The sequence below is a fragment of the Xenopus laevis genome, chromosome 2L (assembly GCF_017654675.1).
Source record: "Xenopus laevis strain J_2021 chromosome 2L, Xenopus_laevis_v10.1, whole genome shotgun sequence".
NCBI lineage: Eukaryota > Metazoa > Chordata > Amphibia > Anura > Pipidae > Xenopus > Xenopus laevis.
In genome coordinates, this window is record NC_054373.1 from 19808912 (window position 1) to 19825646 (window position 16735).

The following is a 16735-nucleotide window of genomic DNA, read 5'->3' on the forward strand; positions in this document are numbered from 1 at the left end:
CCAACTCTACTTGACTACTCCTGACCTCTCTCCTTCTGTCCTTTCCCAAGTTACATACTGTCTCTCTGCTGTCTCCTCCTGGATGTTAAACTGAATCTTTCAAAAACAGAACTCATTATATTTCCTCCAAGATCTTCCCCTGTCCGTCAGATATCACTAACAGTAAACAACACCACCTTTCATTCCACCACACGCTGCCTAGGAGTTATCCTAGACTCACATCTGTCTCTTTCACCACACATCCAAACACTTTCAAAATCTTGTCTTATTCAGCTGCGCAACATTGCCTCGAATACGACCACATCGCAGTTCAGAATCAATCAAAACACTTATTCAGTCTCTTATCATCTCCCGCCTTGATTACTGCAACCTGCTCCTCGCTTCTCCTCTCATCCTATTGTACTCTCTAAGCTTTGTTTGTTATTCACCAAGTATTCCCCATTTGTTATAAACTAAAGTTAAGCATTGCGTAACTTGTCGGTGCTTAATAAATAAATGATGATGATTATGGTGGAGGTATCAAACTATGGAAAGAACAGCAGACAGTCACGGATCCCACAGACAGGCGTAGTAAAGGTACTGCAGATTTTATTTTAGGCAAATAGTAGCTATACACAAAGCCTTATGCGTTTCATGCACATAGGCTCTTAATCATTGGTTTGCTGACTTTACACAAAAAAACACATTCAGCTTTGTGGGTATAAATAGGAGCAATAAAGGCCACACAAGAGAAGGCACACACCTCTGTAATAAGCCTCTTATTTATATAATTTACATACATCTTGCACTATTAAAGTGCATTACAAATCTGCAACATTCCAGTCTCTAACACATTTATCACTGGTAAGGAGTTTCATTGGGCCTCCCGTATGCTGGTTCTCGGCAAACAGCGCTGGAAGTTAAAGGTGGGAAGCAGGTCCGGACTGAGAATTAAAATAGGCCCTGGCATTTCAGATACACAGAGGCCCAATCAGCCCACATAGAGGCCCAAACAGCTCCCACCAGCCCACTAAATACTGACTTTCTATGGGACCTTATAGCAGCTCCTCTGGCATTTGCCAGAACCCACAGATTGCCAGTCCGGGCCTGGTGGGAGGTGGAACCATATAACAGATGAGCCTTCCGTGGTCGTAGGGTCTGTCTGTATGGAAGTTATGCCAATGCATGTGGCATTAGCCCATTCCAGAACAGCAGTTGTCAGCCTTCAGAGGGCAATGCTAGCCCTACTGTGTTATAATTAGATGCTCATCCCATATGGACAGTGCAACTGTCAGTCCCTTGTATTCAGTGAGGGAGAGAGAGGAATATATAGGGCAATATAGGGATGGATGTGAGGAGACAGCTGACGGCATGCAGCAGCTGCACACAAAGAAGGAGCCTTAGGGACCGTACAAGGATCTTTATCAGGCAGGGGCTTCCTGGGGGGCTTCGACAGTATTTTACATCAGCAGAGACAGGCTGACTGTCATTCAGCTCAATAGGGTGGGCACAATGGAAAGCTGTCACATGTCAACGTGTTGTTCTGAAACAGATGGAATAAAGCAGAGCTGAGAGTCAGCGCTATATTGGGCAGGAGGTTTATATTATCAGCACACATTCCCCACATACTTATACTGCAGTGCATAATGGCAACACATACCCCTCTCACAGAGATAAAGAACATGGAATATGGGGAAACCCTCAATGTTGACTCTTGAGTTAGAGAAGTGTGTACGTTCCATCCCACACCCAAATCACTAACCCACACTATTACCCACACTATTGGACCACGACCTCCTCCACCGTGCAAGTGTTTTATCTGCAACCCGACCTGCCACCATGAACCCAGGGTGTGACATCATCATAAACCCAGACGTAATCATAATCAAAACCATATCATAAGAAGTGACATCACACAAAGCCATACCCACATGTCTATCACACAATACATTCAGTGGTTGCTTTTTTGGGGGAATACCACAGGTATGTGATCTGCTGACCTGGGAATTCCCTAGGGTGGGAAGTGGCCATTCATTGGTTGGGTTTACAAAGTCATATGAGGTCACGGGTTTTCATAAGTGCCTTTATTCAATAGAGAATGGCTCAAATGCGGCCTTTGTTTTTGAGAACATAAGGAAAGTCTAAGACGTGAGAGATCACAATATGTAGCTCTTAATTAAGTCTGCCTTGACTCTTACCTGACCAATCCAAATGAAGGCTTCATAGTCAAATGTGGTAAATTTTTGGCCTTTAAGTAGTGTTTAAACTCAGCTAAGCATGTGCCATGGATAAACCCTAAACAGATATAATAGATTAATAACAGCTTCTCCACCAGCCACATCATTGTTTTATGTGAAATGTGTGCTGCTTAGCAACTGGGAAACACTGTATAATATGATCCTTGATGCTTAATACTGTGGCACGGATGCTTCCCCCTCCTGCTTCATGCAATCTGTCTCTGGCACAGAGGAGAATAAATGAATGGTACCTTGGGCAGGGCTGCTGCTGATTGGTCGGAGGTTGCGGGTCAGTGCACTGCTTCTCTCTGTACATGACGTTTCTCCATATTTCAGGGAATAGCAACGACCATGACCCCGGGTCAGTACAGAACATCCTGCTGCAAAACTGTTACTGAAAGTAATCTACTTTTTTATCATTATTATTATTTTTATTATATATTATTTTATACCTAGGGTTTTAGGCTCATGTTTCATATATTCAAGTGTTTTTAAAAGATGTGTTATAAATAGAAATAAAGTGCTATATAAAAGATTGTGTATTGTTTTATTGTGGCTGTGATTGTTTTCAGGTCTAAAAGGTAGGAAGCGCCCTCTAGTGGATGATGAACAGCCATTCATCCAATGGATAGTGAATCAGAAATGCTTGTAAATATAAGGAGAAGAAAACAATAACATAGAAGGTTTCAGTTATACTGTTAATCTTATTTCTTTATTTTCAGCAGGTATAGTAGGGAGAGATGGTGCCTATAGTAACAGTGGATAATAGTCTCTGGGAAGGGAGTGTGACTGTGGGATAGCAGGTATAGTAGGGAGAGATGGTGTCTATAGTAACAGTGGATAATAGTCTCTGGAAGGAGTGTGGCTGTGGGGATAGCAGTATAGTAGGGAGAGATGGTGCCTTATAGTAACAGTGGATAATAGTCTCTGGGAAGGGAGTGTGACTGTGGGATAGCTGGTATAGTAGGGAGAGATGTGTCTATAGTAACAGTGGGATAATAGTCTCTGGGAAGGGAGTGTGACTGTGGATAGCAGGTATAGTAGGGAGAGATGTGCCTATAGTAACAGTGGGATAATAGTCTCTGGGAAGGAGTGTGACTGTGGATAGCAGTATAGTAGGAGAGATGGTGCCTATAGTAACAGTGGGATAATAGTCTCTGGGAAGGGAGTGTGACTGTGGGATAGCAGTATAGTAGGGAGAGATGTGTCTATAGTAACAGTGGATAATAGCTCTGGGAAGGGAGTGTGACTGTGGGATAGCAGGTATAGTAGGGAGAGATGTGCCTATAGTAACAGTGGGATAATAGTCTCTGGGAAGGGATGTGACTGTGGGATAGCAGGTATAGTAGGGAGAGATGGTGCCTATAGTAACAGTGGATAATAGTCTCTGGGAAGGGAGTATGACTGTGGGATAGCAGGTATAGTAGGGAGAGATGGTGTCTATAGTAACAGTGGATAATAGTCTCTGGGAAGGGAGTGTGACTGTGGGATAGCAGGTATAGTAGGGAGAGATGGTGTCTATAGTAACAGTGGATAATAGTCTCTGGGAAGGGAGTGTGGCTGTGGGATAGCAGGTATAGTAGGGAGAGATGGTGCCTATAGTAACAGTGGATAATAGTCTCTGGGAAGGGAGTGTGACTGTGGGATAGCTGGTATAGTAGGGAGAGATGTGTCTATAGTAACAGTGGGATAATAGTCTCTGGGAAGGGAGTGTGACTGTGGGATAGCAGGTATAATAGGGAGAGATGGTGTCTATAGTAACAGTGGATAATAGTCTCTGGGAAGGGAGTGTGACTGTGGGATAGCAGGTATAGTAGGGAGAGATGGTGCCTATAGTAACAGTGGGATAATAGTCTCTGGGAAGGGAGTGTGACTGTGGGATAGCAGGTATAGTAGGGAGAGATGGTGCCTATAGTAACAGTGGATAATAGTCTCTGGGAAAGGAGTGTGACTGTGGGATAGCAGGTATAGTAGGGAGAGATGGTGCCTATAGTAACAGTGGATAATAGTCTCTGGGAAGGGAGTGTGACTGTGGGATAGCAGGTATAGTAGGGAGAGATGGTGCCTATAGTAACAGTGGATAATAGTCTCTGGGAAGGGAGTGTGACTGTGGGATAGCAGGTATAGTAGGGAGAGATGGTGCCTATAGTAGCAGTGGGATAATAGCATTTGGGAGCTGTAATAGCAAGTAAAATACTAGCAATGCTTTTACAGGAAGACACCTCAAAGATAAACTCTCACTTAGGATTGCTCTCTCGTTCTTTAGTCTACTACAAGGAATGAAATACATTGAAAGTACATTTTTTCATTGGTCCAAGCAGTAAACAGGACGCTTGATGTAATCTCGTACATTTATCTTCAGGTTTTCTGGAGTAGTAGATGCACAACAATACACCAGCCTGTAGGACACCCTGCGCATGACCTATTGAAACAGAAGGAACTGGACCGAAGGGATGAGTAAACTACATGTGAAGGTTACAGTACAGGTGAAACCGGGGGGGGTCCATGATAAGTAGCCGTAACCATCATTCCTACTATTATTGTCAGCATCATTCTGAAAGTCGTAGTTCAACAACACCTGGATGTCTGCAGGTTGGACATCTCAGACAAAATGCTTCCACTGTATAATCTGTCTGCCCTGCCCTCTCCCCTGGATTATGATATTATTATTATTATTATTATTATTATTATTATTATTATTATTATATCTCTTGCCAGGACTTTTGGCTGCTCTGTGTATCTAGATTTCCTAGGCAGGGAACCGTCAGCAGTTTTGCATTTTACCTACAGGCATCTGTGAATAATGATCTGAAGAGAGAAAAGATCCTATCGGTAGCAGCAACCTGCGAGAGCTCATTAATGCAGAGCGATTCATGCAAATTCACAGTGCTGCCAGGTATCTCTCCCAATGGGGACTGCATCTGGATATCCCTGATTTAAAGTTTTACTAATCTACCGTGCCAGTGTTGTTATTGATGGAAATATGAAAAAAAAGAAGGGAGAATGCAGATCCTATAATGAAAGCTATACCAGGAAATGCATTATTTATCAGAATTACAGCCTGGCCTCATTTGCCTGTTTATCTTGCCGTGGCATTTTATTTTATTAAAACAGGTGCTGAGAACCCACAGCCACCAATCACTCGTATTCCTTCAATTTGGAACGGAGCAATAAATTCTGTGCTTGTCTGACGGTCTCCCCCCGCACATGGGAGAATGGGAATAGCCCAGATAGATTGCTCATTACATTACAGATGTATTAATAACTGGGTGTGTTTCTGGTTTTCTGCAAAAACATACACATATACACCTGAAATTAAATGGGTTGTTTGAGTTAACTTTTAGTATGATGTAGAGAGTGATATTCTGAGACAATTTGCAATTGGTTTGCATTTTCCAGTATTAGCGATCTGGTTGCCAGGAGCCAAATTACCCTAGCAACCATGCATTGCTTTCAGTAAGAGACTGGAATATGAATAGGTGAGAGTAATAAAAAGAAGCAATAACAATTTCAATAGGAATATCTTTATAATAGCCTGTAAATGAATACCTCCCAACTGTCCCGTTTTCAGAGGGACAATCCCTCTTTTGACAGCTCAACCAGCAGTCCCTCGATTGTACCGTAAAGTCACGATTTTTTTCTGCACTGAACAGCCAGAAAAAGAAACCATGTTTCTAATTTAATTGGTTTTAGCAGAGAGCCCAGAACAGCCACAGCTTCAAGATAAGCAAATATGTAATTGTAACAATATAAGATAACAGGTCCCTTGGGAGAATTAGAGTTCAAGCAAACGGGCAGATTCGGGGAGATTTAGTCGTCTGGCAACGAATCGCCTCTTTTGCGGAGCGACAATATCCCAGAACAGCATTCCCTCTGCCTTCCATCTGCTATAATGAGAAAACACCAGCGCCAATGCACTCGCGGTGCTTCAATTTCTGAAGTCGCCCGAAGTTTCCTTGTGAGGCAACTTCGGGCGACTTTCGAGTGAATTGGCGCTGGCGTTTTCTCATTATAGCAGGGGGAAGGCAGTTCGGGGAGATTGTTGCCCCACAAAAGAGGCGATTAGTCGCCAGGCGACTAAATCTCCCCGAATCTGCCCGTGTGCTAGCTCCCTCACATCTAAAAGGGAAATTCACCTTCATTTGCAAAACTGTAATAACTGGAAAAAAAACACAGAAATATGTTCAAATTTTACATAACCTGCCAAATTTTGTAAAATGAACATGGTAATTAGGGGGTGTGGTCACAAAAATGGGCATGGTCAAAAATCGCCGTGCTGTGCAGGACAAAATTTTTGTCCCTCTTTTTATTTCCAAAATGTTGGGAGGTATGTAAATGATATCCTTATGAACCATGTTTAGTGATGTCATCAGTGCTCAGTGATGTCATTACTGTCACATGACTCACTGAAACATGTGTATTATAATAAATAATGTATAATAAATATAATAATAATAAATAATATAGGATATTTGAAGTCACCTAGGCGTTACGTGACCTTTATAAAAGCATATAGTCATGGAACTCCTCGGTGATTTATAATATCCTTACATTTTATGACAGGGGGTACATAATGCCATATATATATATATATATATATATATATATATATATATATATATATATATATATATATATATATACTTGTATATGTACTGCTGTATAGTTTTACAATGCAATAGTAGTACAGGAAAACAAACATTGCAATAAATATAAATATTTACACTTACAAAGGTTACATACCCTGCCCTGCAGAGCTTACAGTCTAAGTGAGTTAGCTCCTTTTAAGTCATAAATAAGAGTATTTCTTGGCCTGCCTTTGCTGATTATATACATCACTGTGCTCGACTGCTGGTTTTTTTAAGTAGCAAGAGATTTTCCCATCCCGCAGCCCCAGATACTTTTCATTCTGTCAGCCTATAGTACGGGGGCAATAGACTGTGTGCATTGCTGCTAAGGTCTCCCCAGTGATGCTCGCTCAGCGCTGTCATCAAATATTTGCTGCAGATAAGATTAACTTTATGGATCACTCTCTTTTCTGTAAGATGAGACATGGGAGACTGAATTCAGCAAACAGACTGCCCCTTGCATAATAAACACTGTAGAGACCATACATATAAAGAGCAAACTGCTGGAATGGTGCTGAGCTATGTATACATATATATATCCTAGTGCACTGGGCTCTTTCAGGCAATTTCCAATAAAATGAATATAGAAGCAATATAAAAACTAGGGACACACCGAATCCACTATTTTGGATTCGGCCGAACCCCCGAATCCTTTGTGAAAGATTTGGTCGAATACTGAACCGAATCCGAATCCTAATTTATATATCCAAATAAGGGTAGAACTACACGGACGATTTTGTCGTGATCCGATGAGCTGCAACAAAACGGCTGCATTGTCGCATGGTGTCGCAGCGTTGATCCGACGCGACGTGACTGTCAGATGCAGACGTAACGTGCAGCGTCTGCATTCGACTGTCGTGCCACGTCGGATCAACAATGCAACACCATGCGACAATGCATTCACTTACCTTATTTCCGTCGCATGTGATTTGTCACAGCACATCGGATCGTCCGTGTAGTCCTACCCTTAGGGGTGAGAAGGAGAAAACATTTACTTCCTTATTTTGTGACAAAATATCACGCAATTTCCCTCCCCATCCCTAATTTACATATGCAAATTAGGATTCTGATTCGGTTCGGCCAGGCAGAAGGCCGAATCCGAATCCTGCCCGAATCCCAAAGCGAATCTCGAACCAAATCCTGGATTCGGTGCATCCCTAATAAAAACCCCAGGTGACAAAACCCTTGAATTCGCCCCTTGTGCTATTGCCTTTGCCTAAACTGAAAACAACACCCATTAGTAAAATAAATAGTACCCATTTAAATGCCCACAGTGCCATTGGTTTAAATTAGACACCGAACAGCCAGGTGCCCGTGCTCAAAACCCATTTTCACTGCTGTAAAGAACTGTTACGTGTCCATGATAAACTAAGATACGAGTGACACCTGCTGTCTCTGTGAGGAATAACATGGCTTCTATGGTAATGCTGCAGGACCAAATATGTTACATTACTGATCTGGAATAATCCTTGTCTATTTAAAATTTTGTTTTAGCTTTAAAGGAGAACTAAACCTTAAAAATAAATAGGGCTAGATAGCAGCAATGATCCAGGACTTCAAACTTGTCACAGGGGGTCACCATCTTGGAAAGTGTCTGTGACACTCACATGCTCAGTGGGCTCTGAGCAGCTGTTGAGAAGCTAAGCTTAGGGCTCGTCACTAATTATCCAGCAGAAAATGAGCTTCCCCTGTAATATAAGCTGATGCTACAGGTTTGCTGATTATTAAATTCTGATGCTAATTGCACTGGTTTCTGTGCTGCCATGTAGTATTTATCTGTATTAATTACTAATCAGCCTTATATTGTGACATTTCTATTCTATGTGTACTGTATATTGTGAGTGGGTCCCTAAGCTCAGTTAGTGACAGCAGCACAGAGCATGTGCAGTGAATCAGCAGAAAAGAAGATGGGGAGCTACTGGGGCATCTTTGGAGACACAGATCTTTACTGCTAAAGGGCTGTGGTTGCCTTGGGCTGGTACAGAAATTTTAAGTTGACTCTAATGCAGTAAAACGAGTACAGGTATGTGATCCGTGATCTGGTAACCCATTATGCTGAAAGGTCCTGGGAAGGCCGTCTCCCGTAGACTCCATTTTATCCAAATTATCCAAAGTTTTTAAAATGATTTCCTTTTTCTCTGTAATAGAACAGGGTTAAACACAGAACAAAAATGGGAAGTCTTTAAAATGCTGCTTGATAAATATACTTGTCAGTATATTCCACTTGTAAGCAAGGAACGTCGTTGTAAAGCAAAACCTTTTTGGTTCAATAGAAGCGTTGGTGTTGAGGTGGGTAAGAAAAGACGTGCTTTTAAGGCTTTCAAGTTAGCTGGGACATACAAATCATTTATAAGGTACAAGGAGGCCAATAAATCATGCAAAGAAGCTATAAGGCAAGCTAAAATTGCTATAGAAAAGGATATTGCAGCAAGCAGTAAAAAAAATCCAAAATTATTTTTTAAATATGTTAAAATAGTAAAAAAATTAAGCAGGAAGGGGTGAGACCCTTACTATCAGAGGGGGGTCAGCTGGTTGATGAAAACAAAATAAAAGCGCAGATTATGAACTCATATTTTTCATCTGTCTACACAAATGAAGAACCAGTAAGTGAAGGTTTCCTTCTTAACAGTCCCAATTCTAGTAATACAACTAATGATGCATGGTTCACACATGAAGAAATTCAAAAGAGACTTGAACATGTTAAGATTAACAAAGGTCCAGGGCCAGATGGTATTCATCCCAGGGTAATTAGCGAGCTTAGCTCTGTGATTGACAAACCTCTTTACTTAATTTTTCAGGATTCATTGAGATCTGGAATAGTGCCGAGAGACTGGCGAATTGCTAATGTGGTGCCTCTATTCAAAAAAGGATCCCGTTCTCAGCCTCAAAACTATAGGCCAGTTAGTCTGACGTCAGTGGTAGGAAAGCTTTTCGAAGGGTTAATAAAGGATAAGATACTGGACTTCATAGCAAATCACAATACTATGAGTTTGTGCCAGCATGGTTTTATGCGTAATAGATCTTGCCAGACTAACTTACCGTATATACTCGTGTATAAGCCGACCCGTGTATAAGCCGAGGTACCTAATTTACCTAAGAAAACTGGAAAAATTTATTGACTCGTGTATAAGCCTAGGGGCTGATTGAAAATCAATCTGTACCTGCACCCACTGAATAACAATGAAAGGTAGGCCTGCCCACAGTTTAAAAAAAAAAATTGTAAGCACACCAGTCACAGTAAAATAACTTATAACTCAACCAGGGGCAGAGAGATGGAGAGATGCAGCAACTACATACGAGGCTCCTTCTGCGGCCCCAACAGTGTGCAGGACACATGTAAATGTTTACAGTCCGCAGCAAGAGCTTTGAAATTCCTCTGCTTATTTTGGTCACAAACTCTTCTAGGAGAATATGGCCTGGATGGGGGAAGGGGGTCCAATAATCCCATTATTATAAATAAGCCCCTGTTTAGCAGTTGGTGCTGCCATGCTGGTTCCTGTAGGGAGAAGATAATCCATATAGAATACAGGGCTAGCAGTGGGTGCTGGGAAATAACACAACACTTTATACAAAAGGGCCCTGGTCCTGCTACCTCCATGCCTGAATATGGTCAGGACTCTGTGACTGACTGTCACGATCGCCGCCCGGAGCAGGTCCAGGAGCTCCGGCGGCGCGTCCTTCCCTGCCGGCGTCGCTCCCAAAATGGCGGCGCCCATGGCCGCCACGTGGGTAGCGGCGCCGGCGCCTCTACCCACGTGGCGGCCATGGGCGCCGCCATTTTGGAAGGACGCCGGCAGGGAAGGACGCTCCGCCCGGAGCTCCTGGACCTGCTCCGGGCGGCGATCGTGACAGTCAGTCACAGAGTCCTGATGCGCTATGGGAGAGGGAGGTGTGTTGGGGCCGCAGAAGGAGCCTCGTATCCGGTGAGGGATTGGCTACAGTATCCGGTGAGGGATTGGCTACAGTATGTGCGTATGACCCGCGTATAAGCCGAGGTCGAGTTTTTCAGCACATTTTGGGTGCTGAAAAACTCGGCTTATACGCGAGTATATACGGTAATTTCTTTTTATGAGAAGGTAAGTAGAGACCTCGATTCTGGGATGGCAGTGGATGTGATTTACTTAGACTTTGCTAAAGCATTTGATACAGTGCCACACAAAAGGTTACTGGTTAAATTAAGGAATGTTGGCCTGGAACATAGTATTTGTACCTGAATAGTGAACTGGCTAAAAGATAGACTACAAAGAGTGGTGGTAAATGGAACATTTTCTAATTGGACCAGTGTTGTTAGTGGAGTACCGCAGGGCTCTGTACTAGGTCCCTTGCTTTTCAACTTGTTTATTAATGACCTGGAGGTGGGCATTGAAAGTACGGTTTCTATTTTTGCAGATGAGACTAAATTGTGCAGAACTATGGGTTCCATGCAGGATGCTGCCACTTTGCAAAGTGATTTGTCTAAACTGGAAAACTGGGTGGAAAACTGGGTAGAAAACAGGGAAAATGAGGTTCAATGTTGATAAATGCAAGTTATGCACTTTGGCAAAAATAATATAAATGCAAGTTATACACTAAATGGCAGTGTGTTGGGAGTTTCCTTAAATGAGAAGGATCTAGGGGTCTTTGTAGATAACAAGTTGTCTAATTCCAGGCAGTGTCATTCTGTGGCTACTAAAGCAAATAAAGTTCTGTCTTGCATAAAAAGGGCATTAACTCAAGGGATGAAAACATAATTATGCCTCTTTATAGGTCCCTGGTGAGGCCTCATCTGGAGTATGCAGTGCAGTTTTGGACTCCAGTCCTTAAGAGGGATATAAATGAGCTGGAGAGAGTGCAGAGACTAAGTGCAACTAAACTGGTTAGAGGGATGGAAGACTTAAATTATGTGGGTAGACTGTCAAGGTTGGGGTTGTTTTCTCTGGAAAAAAGGCGTTTGCGAGGGGACATGATTACACTTTACAAGTACATTAGAGGACATTATAGACAAATAGCAGGGGACCTTTTTACCCATAAAGTGGATCACCGTACCAGAGGCCACCCCTTTAGACTAGAAGAAAAGAACTTTCATTTGAAGCAACGTAGGGGGTTCTTCACAGTCAGGACAGTGAGGTTGTGGAATGCACTGCCGGGTGATGTTGTGATGCTGATTCAGTTAATGACTATAAGAGGGACTTGGATGATTTCTTGGACAGACATAATATCAAAGGCTATTGTGATACTAAACTCTATAGTTAGTATAGGTATGGGTATATAGAAATTAATTAAAAAGTAGGGAGGGATGTGTGTATGGATGGGTTTTCATTTGGAGGGGTTGAACTTGATGGACTTTGACTTTTTTCAACCCGATTTAACTATGCAACTGTACCTTGTTCTTCATCAAAACTAAGATACTGGTATGGAACCTGTTATCCATAATTCTCTAGTCCATATAAACATTCAATAAACCCAATAGGCTGGTTCTGCTTCCAATAAGGATTAATTATATCTTAGTTGGGATCAAGTACAAGCTACTGTTTTATTATTACAGAGAAGGAGGAATTGGGATTGATTTGGATAAAATGAAGTCTATGGGTCTTTCAGTAAGTCAGAGCTTTCTGGATAACTGGTTTCCAGATAATGGCTCCCATACCTGTATAATGAATCCTTATTGGAAGCAAAACCAGCACATTGGGTTTATTTAATGTTAAATAATTTTCTAGTAGATTTACGGTATGGAAATCCAAATTACAGAAAGATCCATTATCAGGAAAACCCCAGGTCCCGAGCATCTGGATAACAAGTCCCATATCTGTATCTTCTTCTACTTGAATGATACTGAGTGCAGGTACTCCCACAGGCCCCTATTTATAATAAATAAATCCACTCCCAGATCCACTATTTACATCCCCATTTGCATATAGGCAAAGTGAAAACTTGTGCAGTAACTGGCACTTTTGGAAATCGAAGATATCTCATATCAGATACTACACTGCACAAGTTACCCCTTGATTTCAAAGGGCTTCAAAAAGTCACAAATGAAAATTAGGCCCTTCAGCTGGCAGTGAACTATTATAATAATAAATAATAATATTAATAAATAACTATTCCCAGATCCCCCTATTTGGTTCTTGGTGGGATACTGAGGGTTGTAGTTTAACAGGCTGCAGGGCGGCTACTGCTGTTGCTTCTAGCATGGGGAGGACCATCCAAAAAATCTTCTGCGGCTACTCTCTAGCCTGTCGGGCAGTTTTAAATGAATCGTCAGGATTTGGGCACCTCTATGCAATGAATATGCCCCTGTGTGACGGGGCAGGCTGGAGTGTTTAGGTGTTTGATTGCAGAGAGCAGAGAACAATTAGATGGGTGAGGTCCAACCAGGTCTGGACTGAGAGTCAAAATAGGCCTTGGCATTTCAGGTACACAGATCAGCCCACACAGTGGCCCAAACAGTCCTCACCAGCCCACGAAATAGTAACTTTCTATGGGACGTTGCAGCAGCCCCTCTGGCATTTGCCTGAACCCACAGACTGGGTCCAACTGTGAAAACCTGCAGGTAGACCCTAGCCAGTGTATAACACTCAATATATGCTCTTGTATATGAGATACGTGCCATATAGTCTGTACTGAGCCAGAGCTGGGGCTGTGCTGCCCTGATTCTGATGCACAAGGATGATACTGGGCTTATCAGCTCCTGACAGACGGGGACAGACAGAGACAGATACAGGGCCACTTCCTCTGCAATTGTGCCTAAAGGGAAGCCATGCTGCACTAGGAGTATAGAAGATAACAAGATTAAAGCCATGTATTGATAGGGCCGCACCTTCCAGTCAGCCTTTGAATATTCACAGTTACGGCCACTTGATAAAGAAAAGGACAACAAGGCATTAATCACACTTTACATATGGGTGAAATGTTCTTCATTAATCGTTGGCGTCAGCAATAGTGAGTGAGTATAAAGCTGGCCATAGACGCAAAGATCCGATCATTCGAATCCTGGCTCAAACGATCGGACTTCCCCATCTCCCGACCTGCCACTAACCTTCAGTTTAAATAAAGTTGTAAAAGAACAGATCAGCCGATGATCTGCCCCTGACAGTGATCGTACAAAAGTTATGTCCGCCAAAGCTGTCTCCCACTGAAAATCGTCCTATCTGCAATACATGCAGAGATATTATCGGCAGCCGACAGAAATCTTTTAAACTGTCCGATCAGCAGAATGACCGATCTCCGTGGGACGAAAAATGTCGGGACTCTCCTCACACGGTCGAGGATTCAGATGATCGGATCTTTGTGTCTATGGGCAGCTTAAGGCTGGATTTGGCTTACCATCCAGAAACTTCATTAAAAACCAAATATGGATAGTGCAGAGCTGGGCTGAGAACAATGTAGCCCTGTCCCACCCAGGACACCCCAGCAGGTTTGGACTGAGAATCAAAATAGGCCCTGGCATTTCAGGTACACAGAGGCCCAAACAGGGGCCTGGGTTCATGGGGTACCTGGATACATTCACACCTCCCAATACCTCCCAAACATTTGTGGATCCCTAAAAAAGTCGGTGAGGAATGGGGTTGAGCTGAGGCAGATTGGACTGTGTTAGGGTGTAAAGGGAGTTGGTCAGGTGTTGTATATGTAGAAGGACATGTTTAAACTGGGGCCCCATTGGAATGGTTGAGAGAAGGTTGGGGTGCGACTGGGTGGCAACAAACTCAGATAACCCTCTGTCCATAACAATTGGTTTGCCTGACTCCAAGCAGACCTGTAGGTTTTGGCCCAACCTGCACATCACTGCAGAAAACCCTGGCATTACTGACAGCCAGGGACAGACTGGGGGGCCCAAGGCCCCTACACCCCCCCGGGCCCCCCCTCCAGCCACAAAGACACATTAGGCATCTCAGGCCCCTACCCCAAGCTCACTGGAAAATGTTGATAAATGCAACATTATGCACATTGGCACAAATAATATAAATGCAAGTTATACAGTAAATGGCAGTGTGTTGGGAGTTTCCTTAATTGAGAAGGATCTGAGGATTTTGGTAGATAACACGATGTCTAATCCCCTTATAATGCTCACAAACAGTATACGACTAACTTACAATGAGAGGCTTCAACGTGGCACGTGAGCTTACATATTTTGGCCAAAGTGTGGTACTAACACCTCATTTTTTGTAAGTATTTTTTAAAGGCAAACAGAGAGCTGGCAAATGTTCTCTTTCTCTTTGTGTACAAATATTGGCTTTTTATCGTTTTTGGCAGCTGGTCAACTCCAGAATGTGGGTTAGACTGAGCGCTGGACAGTGGTGTCTACGGCAGCTGGTCAATGTCACAACATCACAATTTCTTTCTGTAATTCCAGGCAGTGTCATTCTGTGGCTACTAAAGCAAATAAAGTTCTGTCTTGCATAAAAAAGGGCATTAACTCAAGGGATGAAAACATAATTATGCCTCTTTATAGGTCCCTGGTGAGGCCTCATCTGGAGTATGCAGTGCAGTTTTGGACTCCAGTCCTTAAGAGGGATATAAATGAGCTGGAGAGAGTGCAGAGACTAAGTGCAACTAAATTGGTTAGAGGGAGGGAAGAGTTAAATTATGAGGGGAGACTGTCAAGGTTGCGGTTGTTTTCTCTGAAAAAAGGCGCTTGTGAGGGGACATGATTACACTTTACAAGTACATTAGAGGACATTATAGACAAATAGCAGGGGACCTTTTTACCCATAAAGTGGATCACCGTACCAGAGGCCACCCCTTTAGACTAGAAGAAAAGAACTTTCATTTGAAGCAACGTAGGGGGTTCTTCACAGTCAGGACAGTGAGGTTGTGGAATGCACTGCCGGGTGATGTTGTGATGCTGATTCAGTTAATGACTATAAGAGGGACTTGGATGATTTTTTGGACAGACATAATATCAAAGGCTATTGTGATACTAAACTCTATAGTTAGTATAGATATGGGTATATATAATTTATGTGAAGGTAGGTAGGGGTGTGTGTTTGGATGCTGGGTTTTCATTTGGAGGAACTTGATGGACTTTGTCTTTTTTCGACCCGATTTAACTATGTAACTATATAACTAACTATGTAACTATATAACTATGTAACCCACGCACCTACTTTTTTTCTTACTCTCAGCCAGACCAGGAGCCAGGAGGGAGGTTGGAGGGGGGGGCAGCACCAATAGAGGGTCTGGCCAGCTGGGTTTTTTCCCGGTGTCCCGTGGGCCCAGTCCGACCCTGCTGACATTCTGAATCTGATAGGATTTCCCATAGGGCAGAGACACACATGGAGATTTGGGGAGATTTTAGTTGCCCGGCGACAAATCACCTCTTCTTTGGGCGACTAATCTCCCCGAACTGCCTTCCCGCCGGCTAGAATCTAAATCGCGGAGTTGCGGGTCATATTTTATCTAATCTTGCCACACATCACACAACAGCACAAGATTTTGTACAAAATCTTATCCCCCACAGCTGAAATGTAATGTTGGATCAGACAAATTCAGATGGAGTCTTTTGTTCATACGTTTACATCCAAGAGTCAGTTGTAGTTCAGTAAGAAAAAAAAAGTCTTTCCAACATCATCAGTTTTTTCTTTTTTTTTTTAGTTTTTATGGCAAATGTTTCATGTAGTTTACACAGAGCAGATTTTGTTTGTCCTGTTTCGCCGAAAAATTTGCAAAAGTCTGAAAAAATTCTGAAAACAGCGAAAAATTAGCAAAACGCATTGAAGTCAATGGGCATCCAAATTATTTTGACATGCGACAATTTTGACACGATTGACAATTTTTATACGTGCGACTGTTCACATGCATTAAAGTCAACGGGCGTCCGAATAATTTTGACACACGACAATTTTTATGCGCTCGACAATTTTTTTTACGTGCGACTCATTTGTCCAAATGCATTAAAGGACCAGTAACATTAAA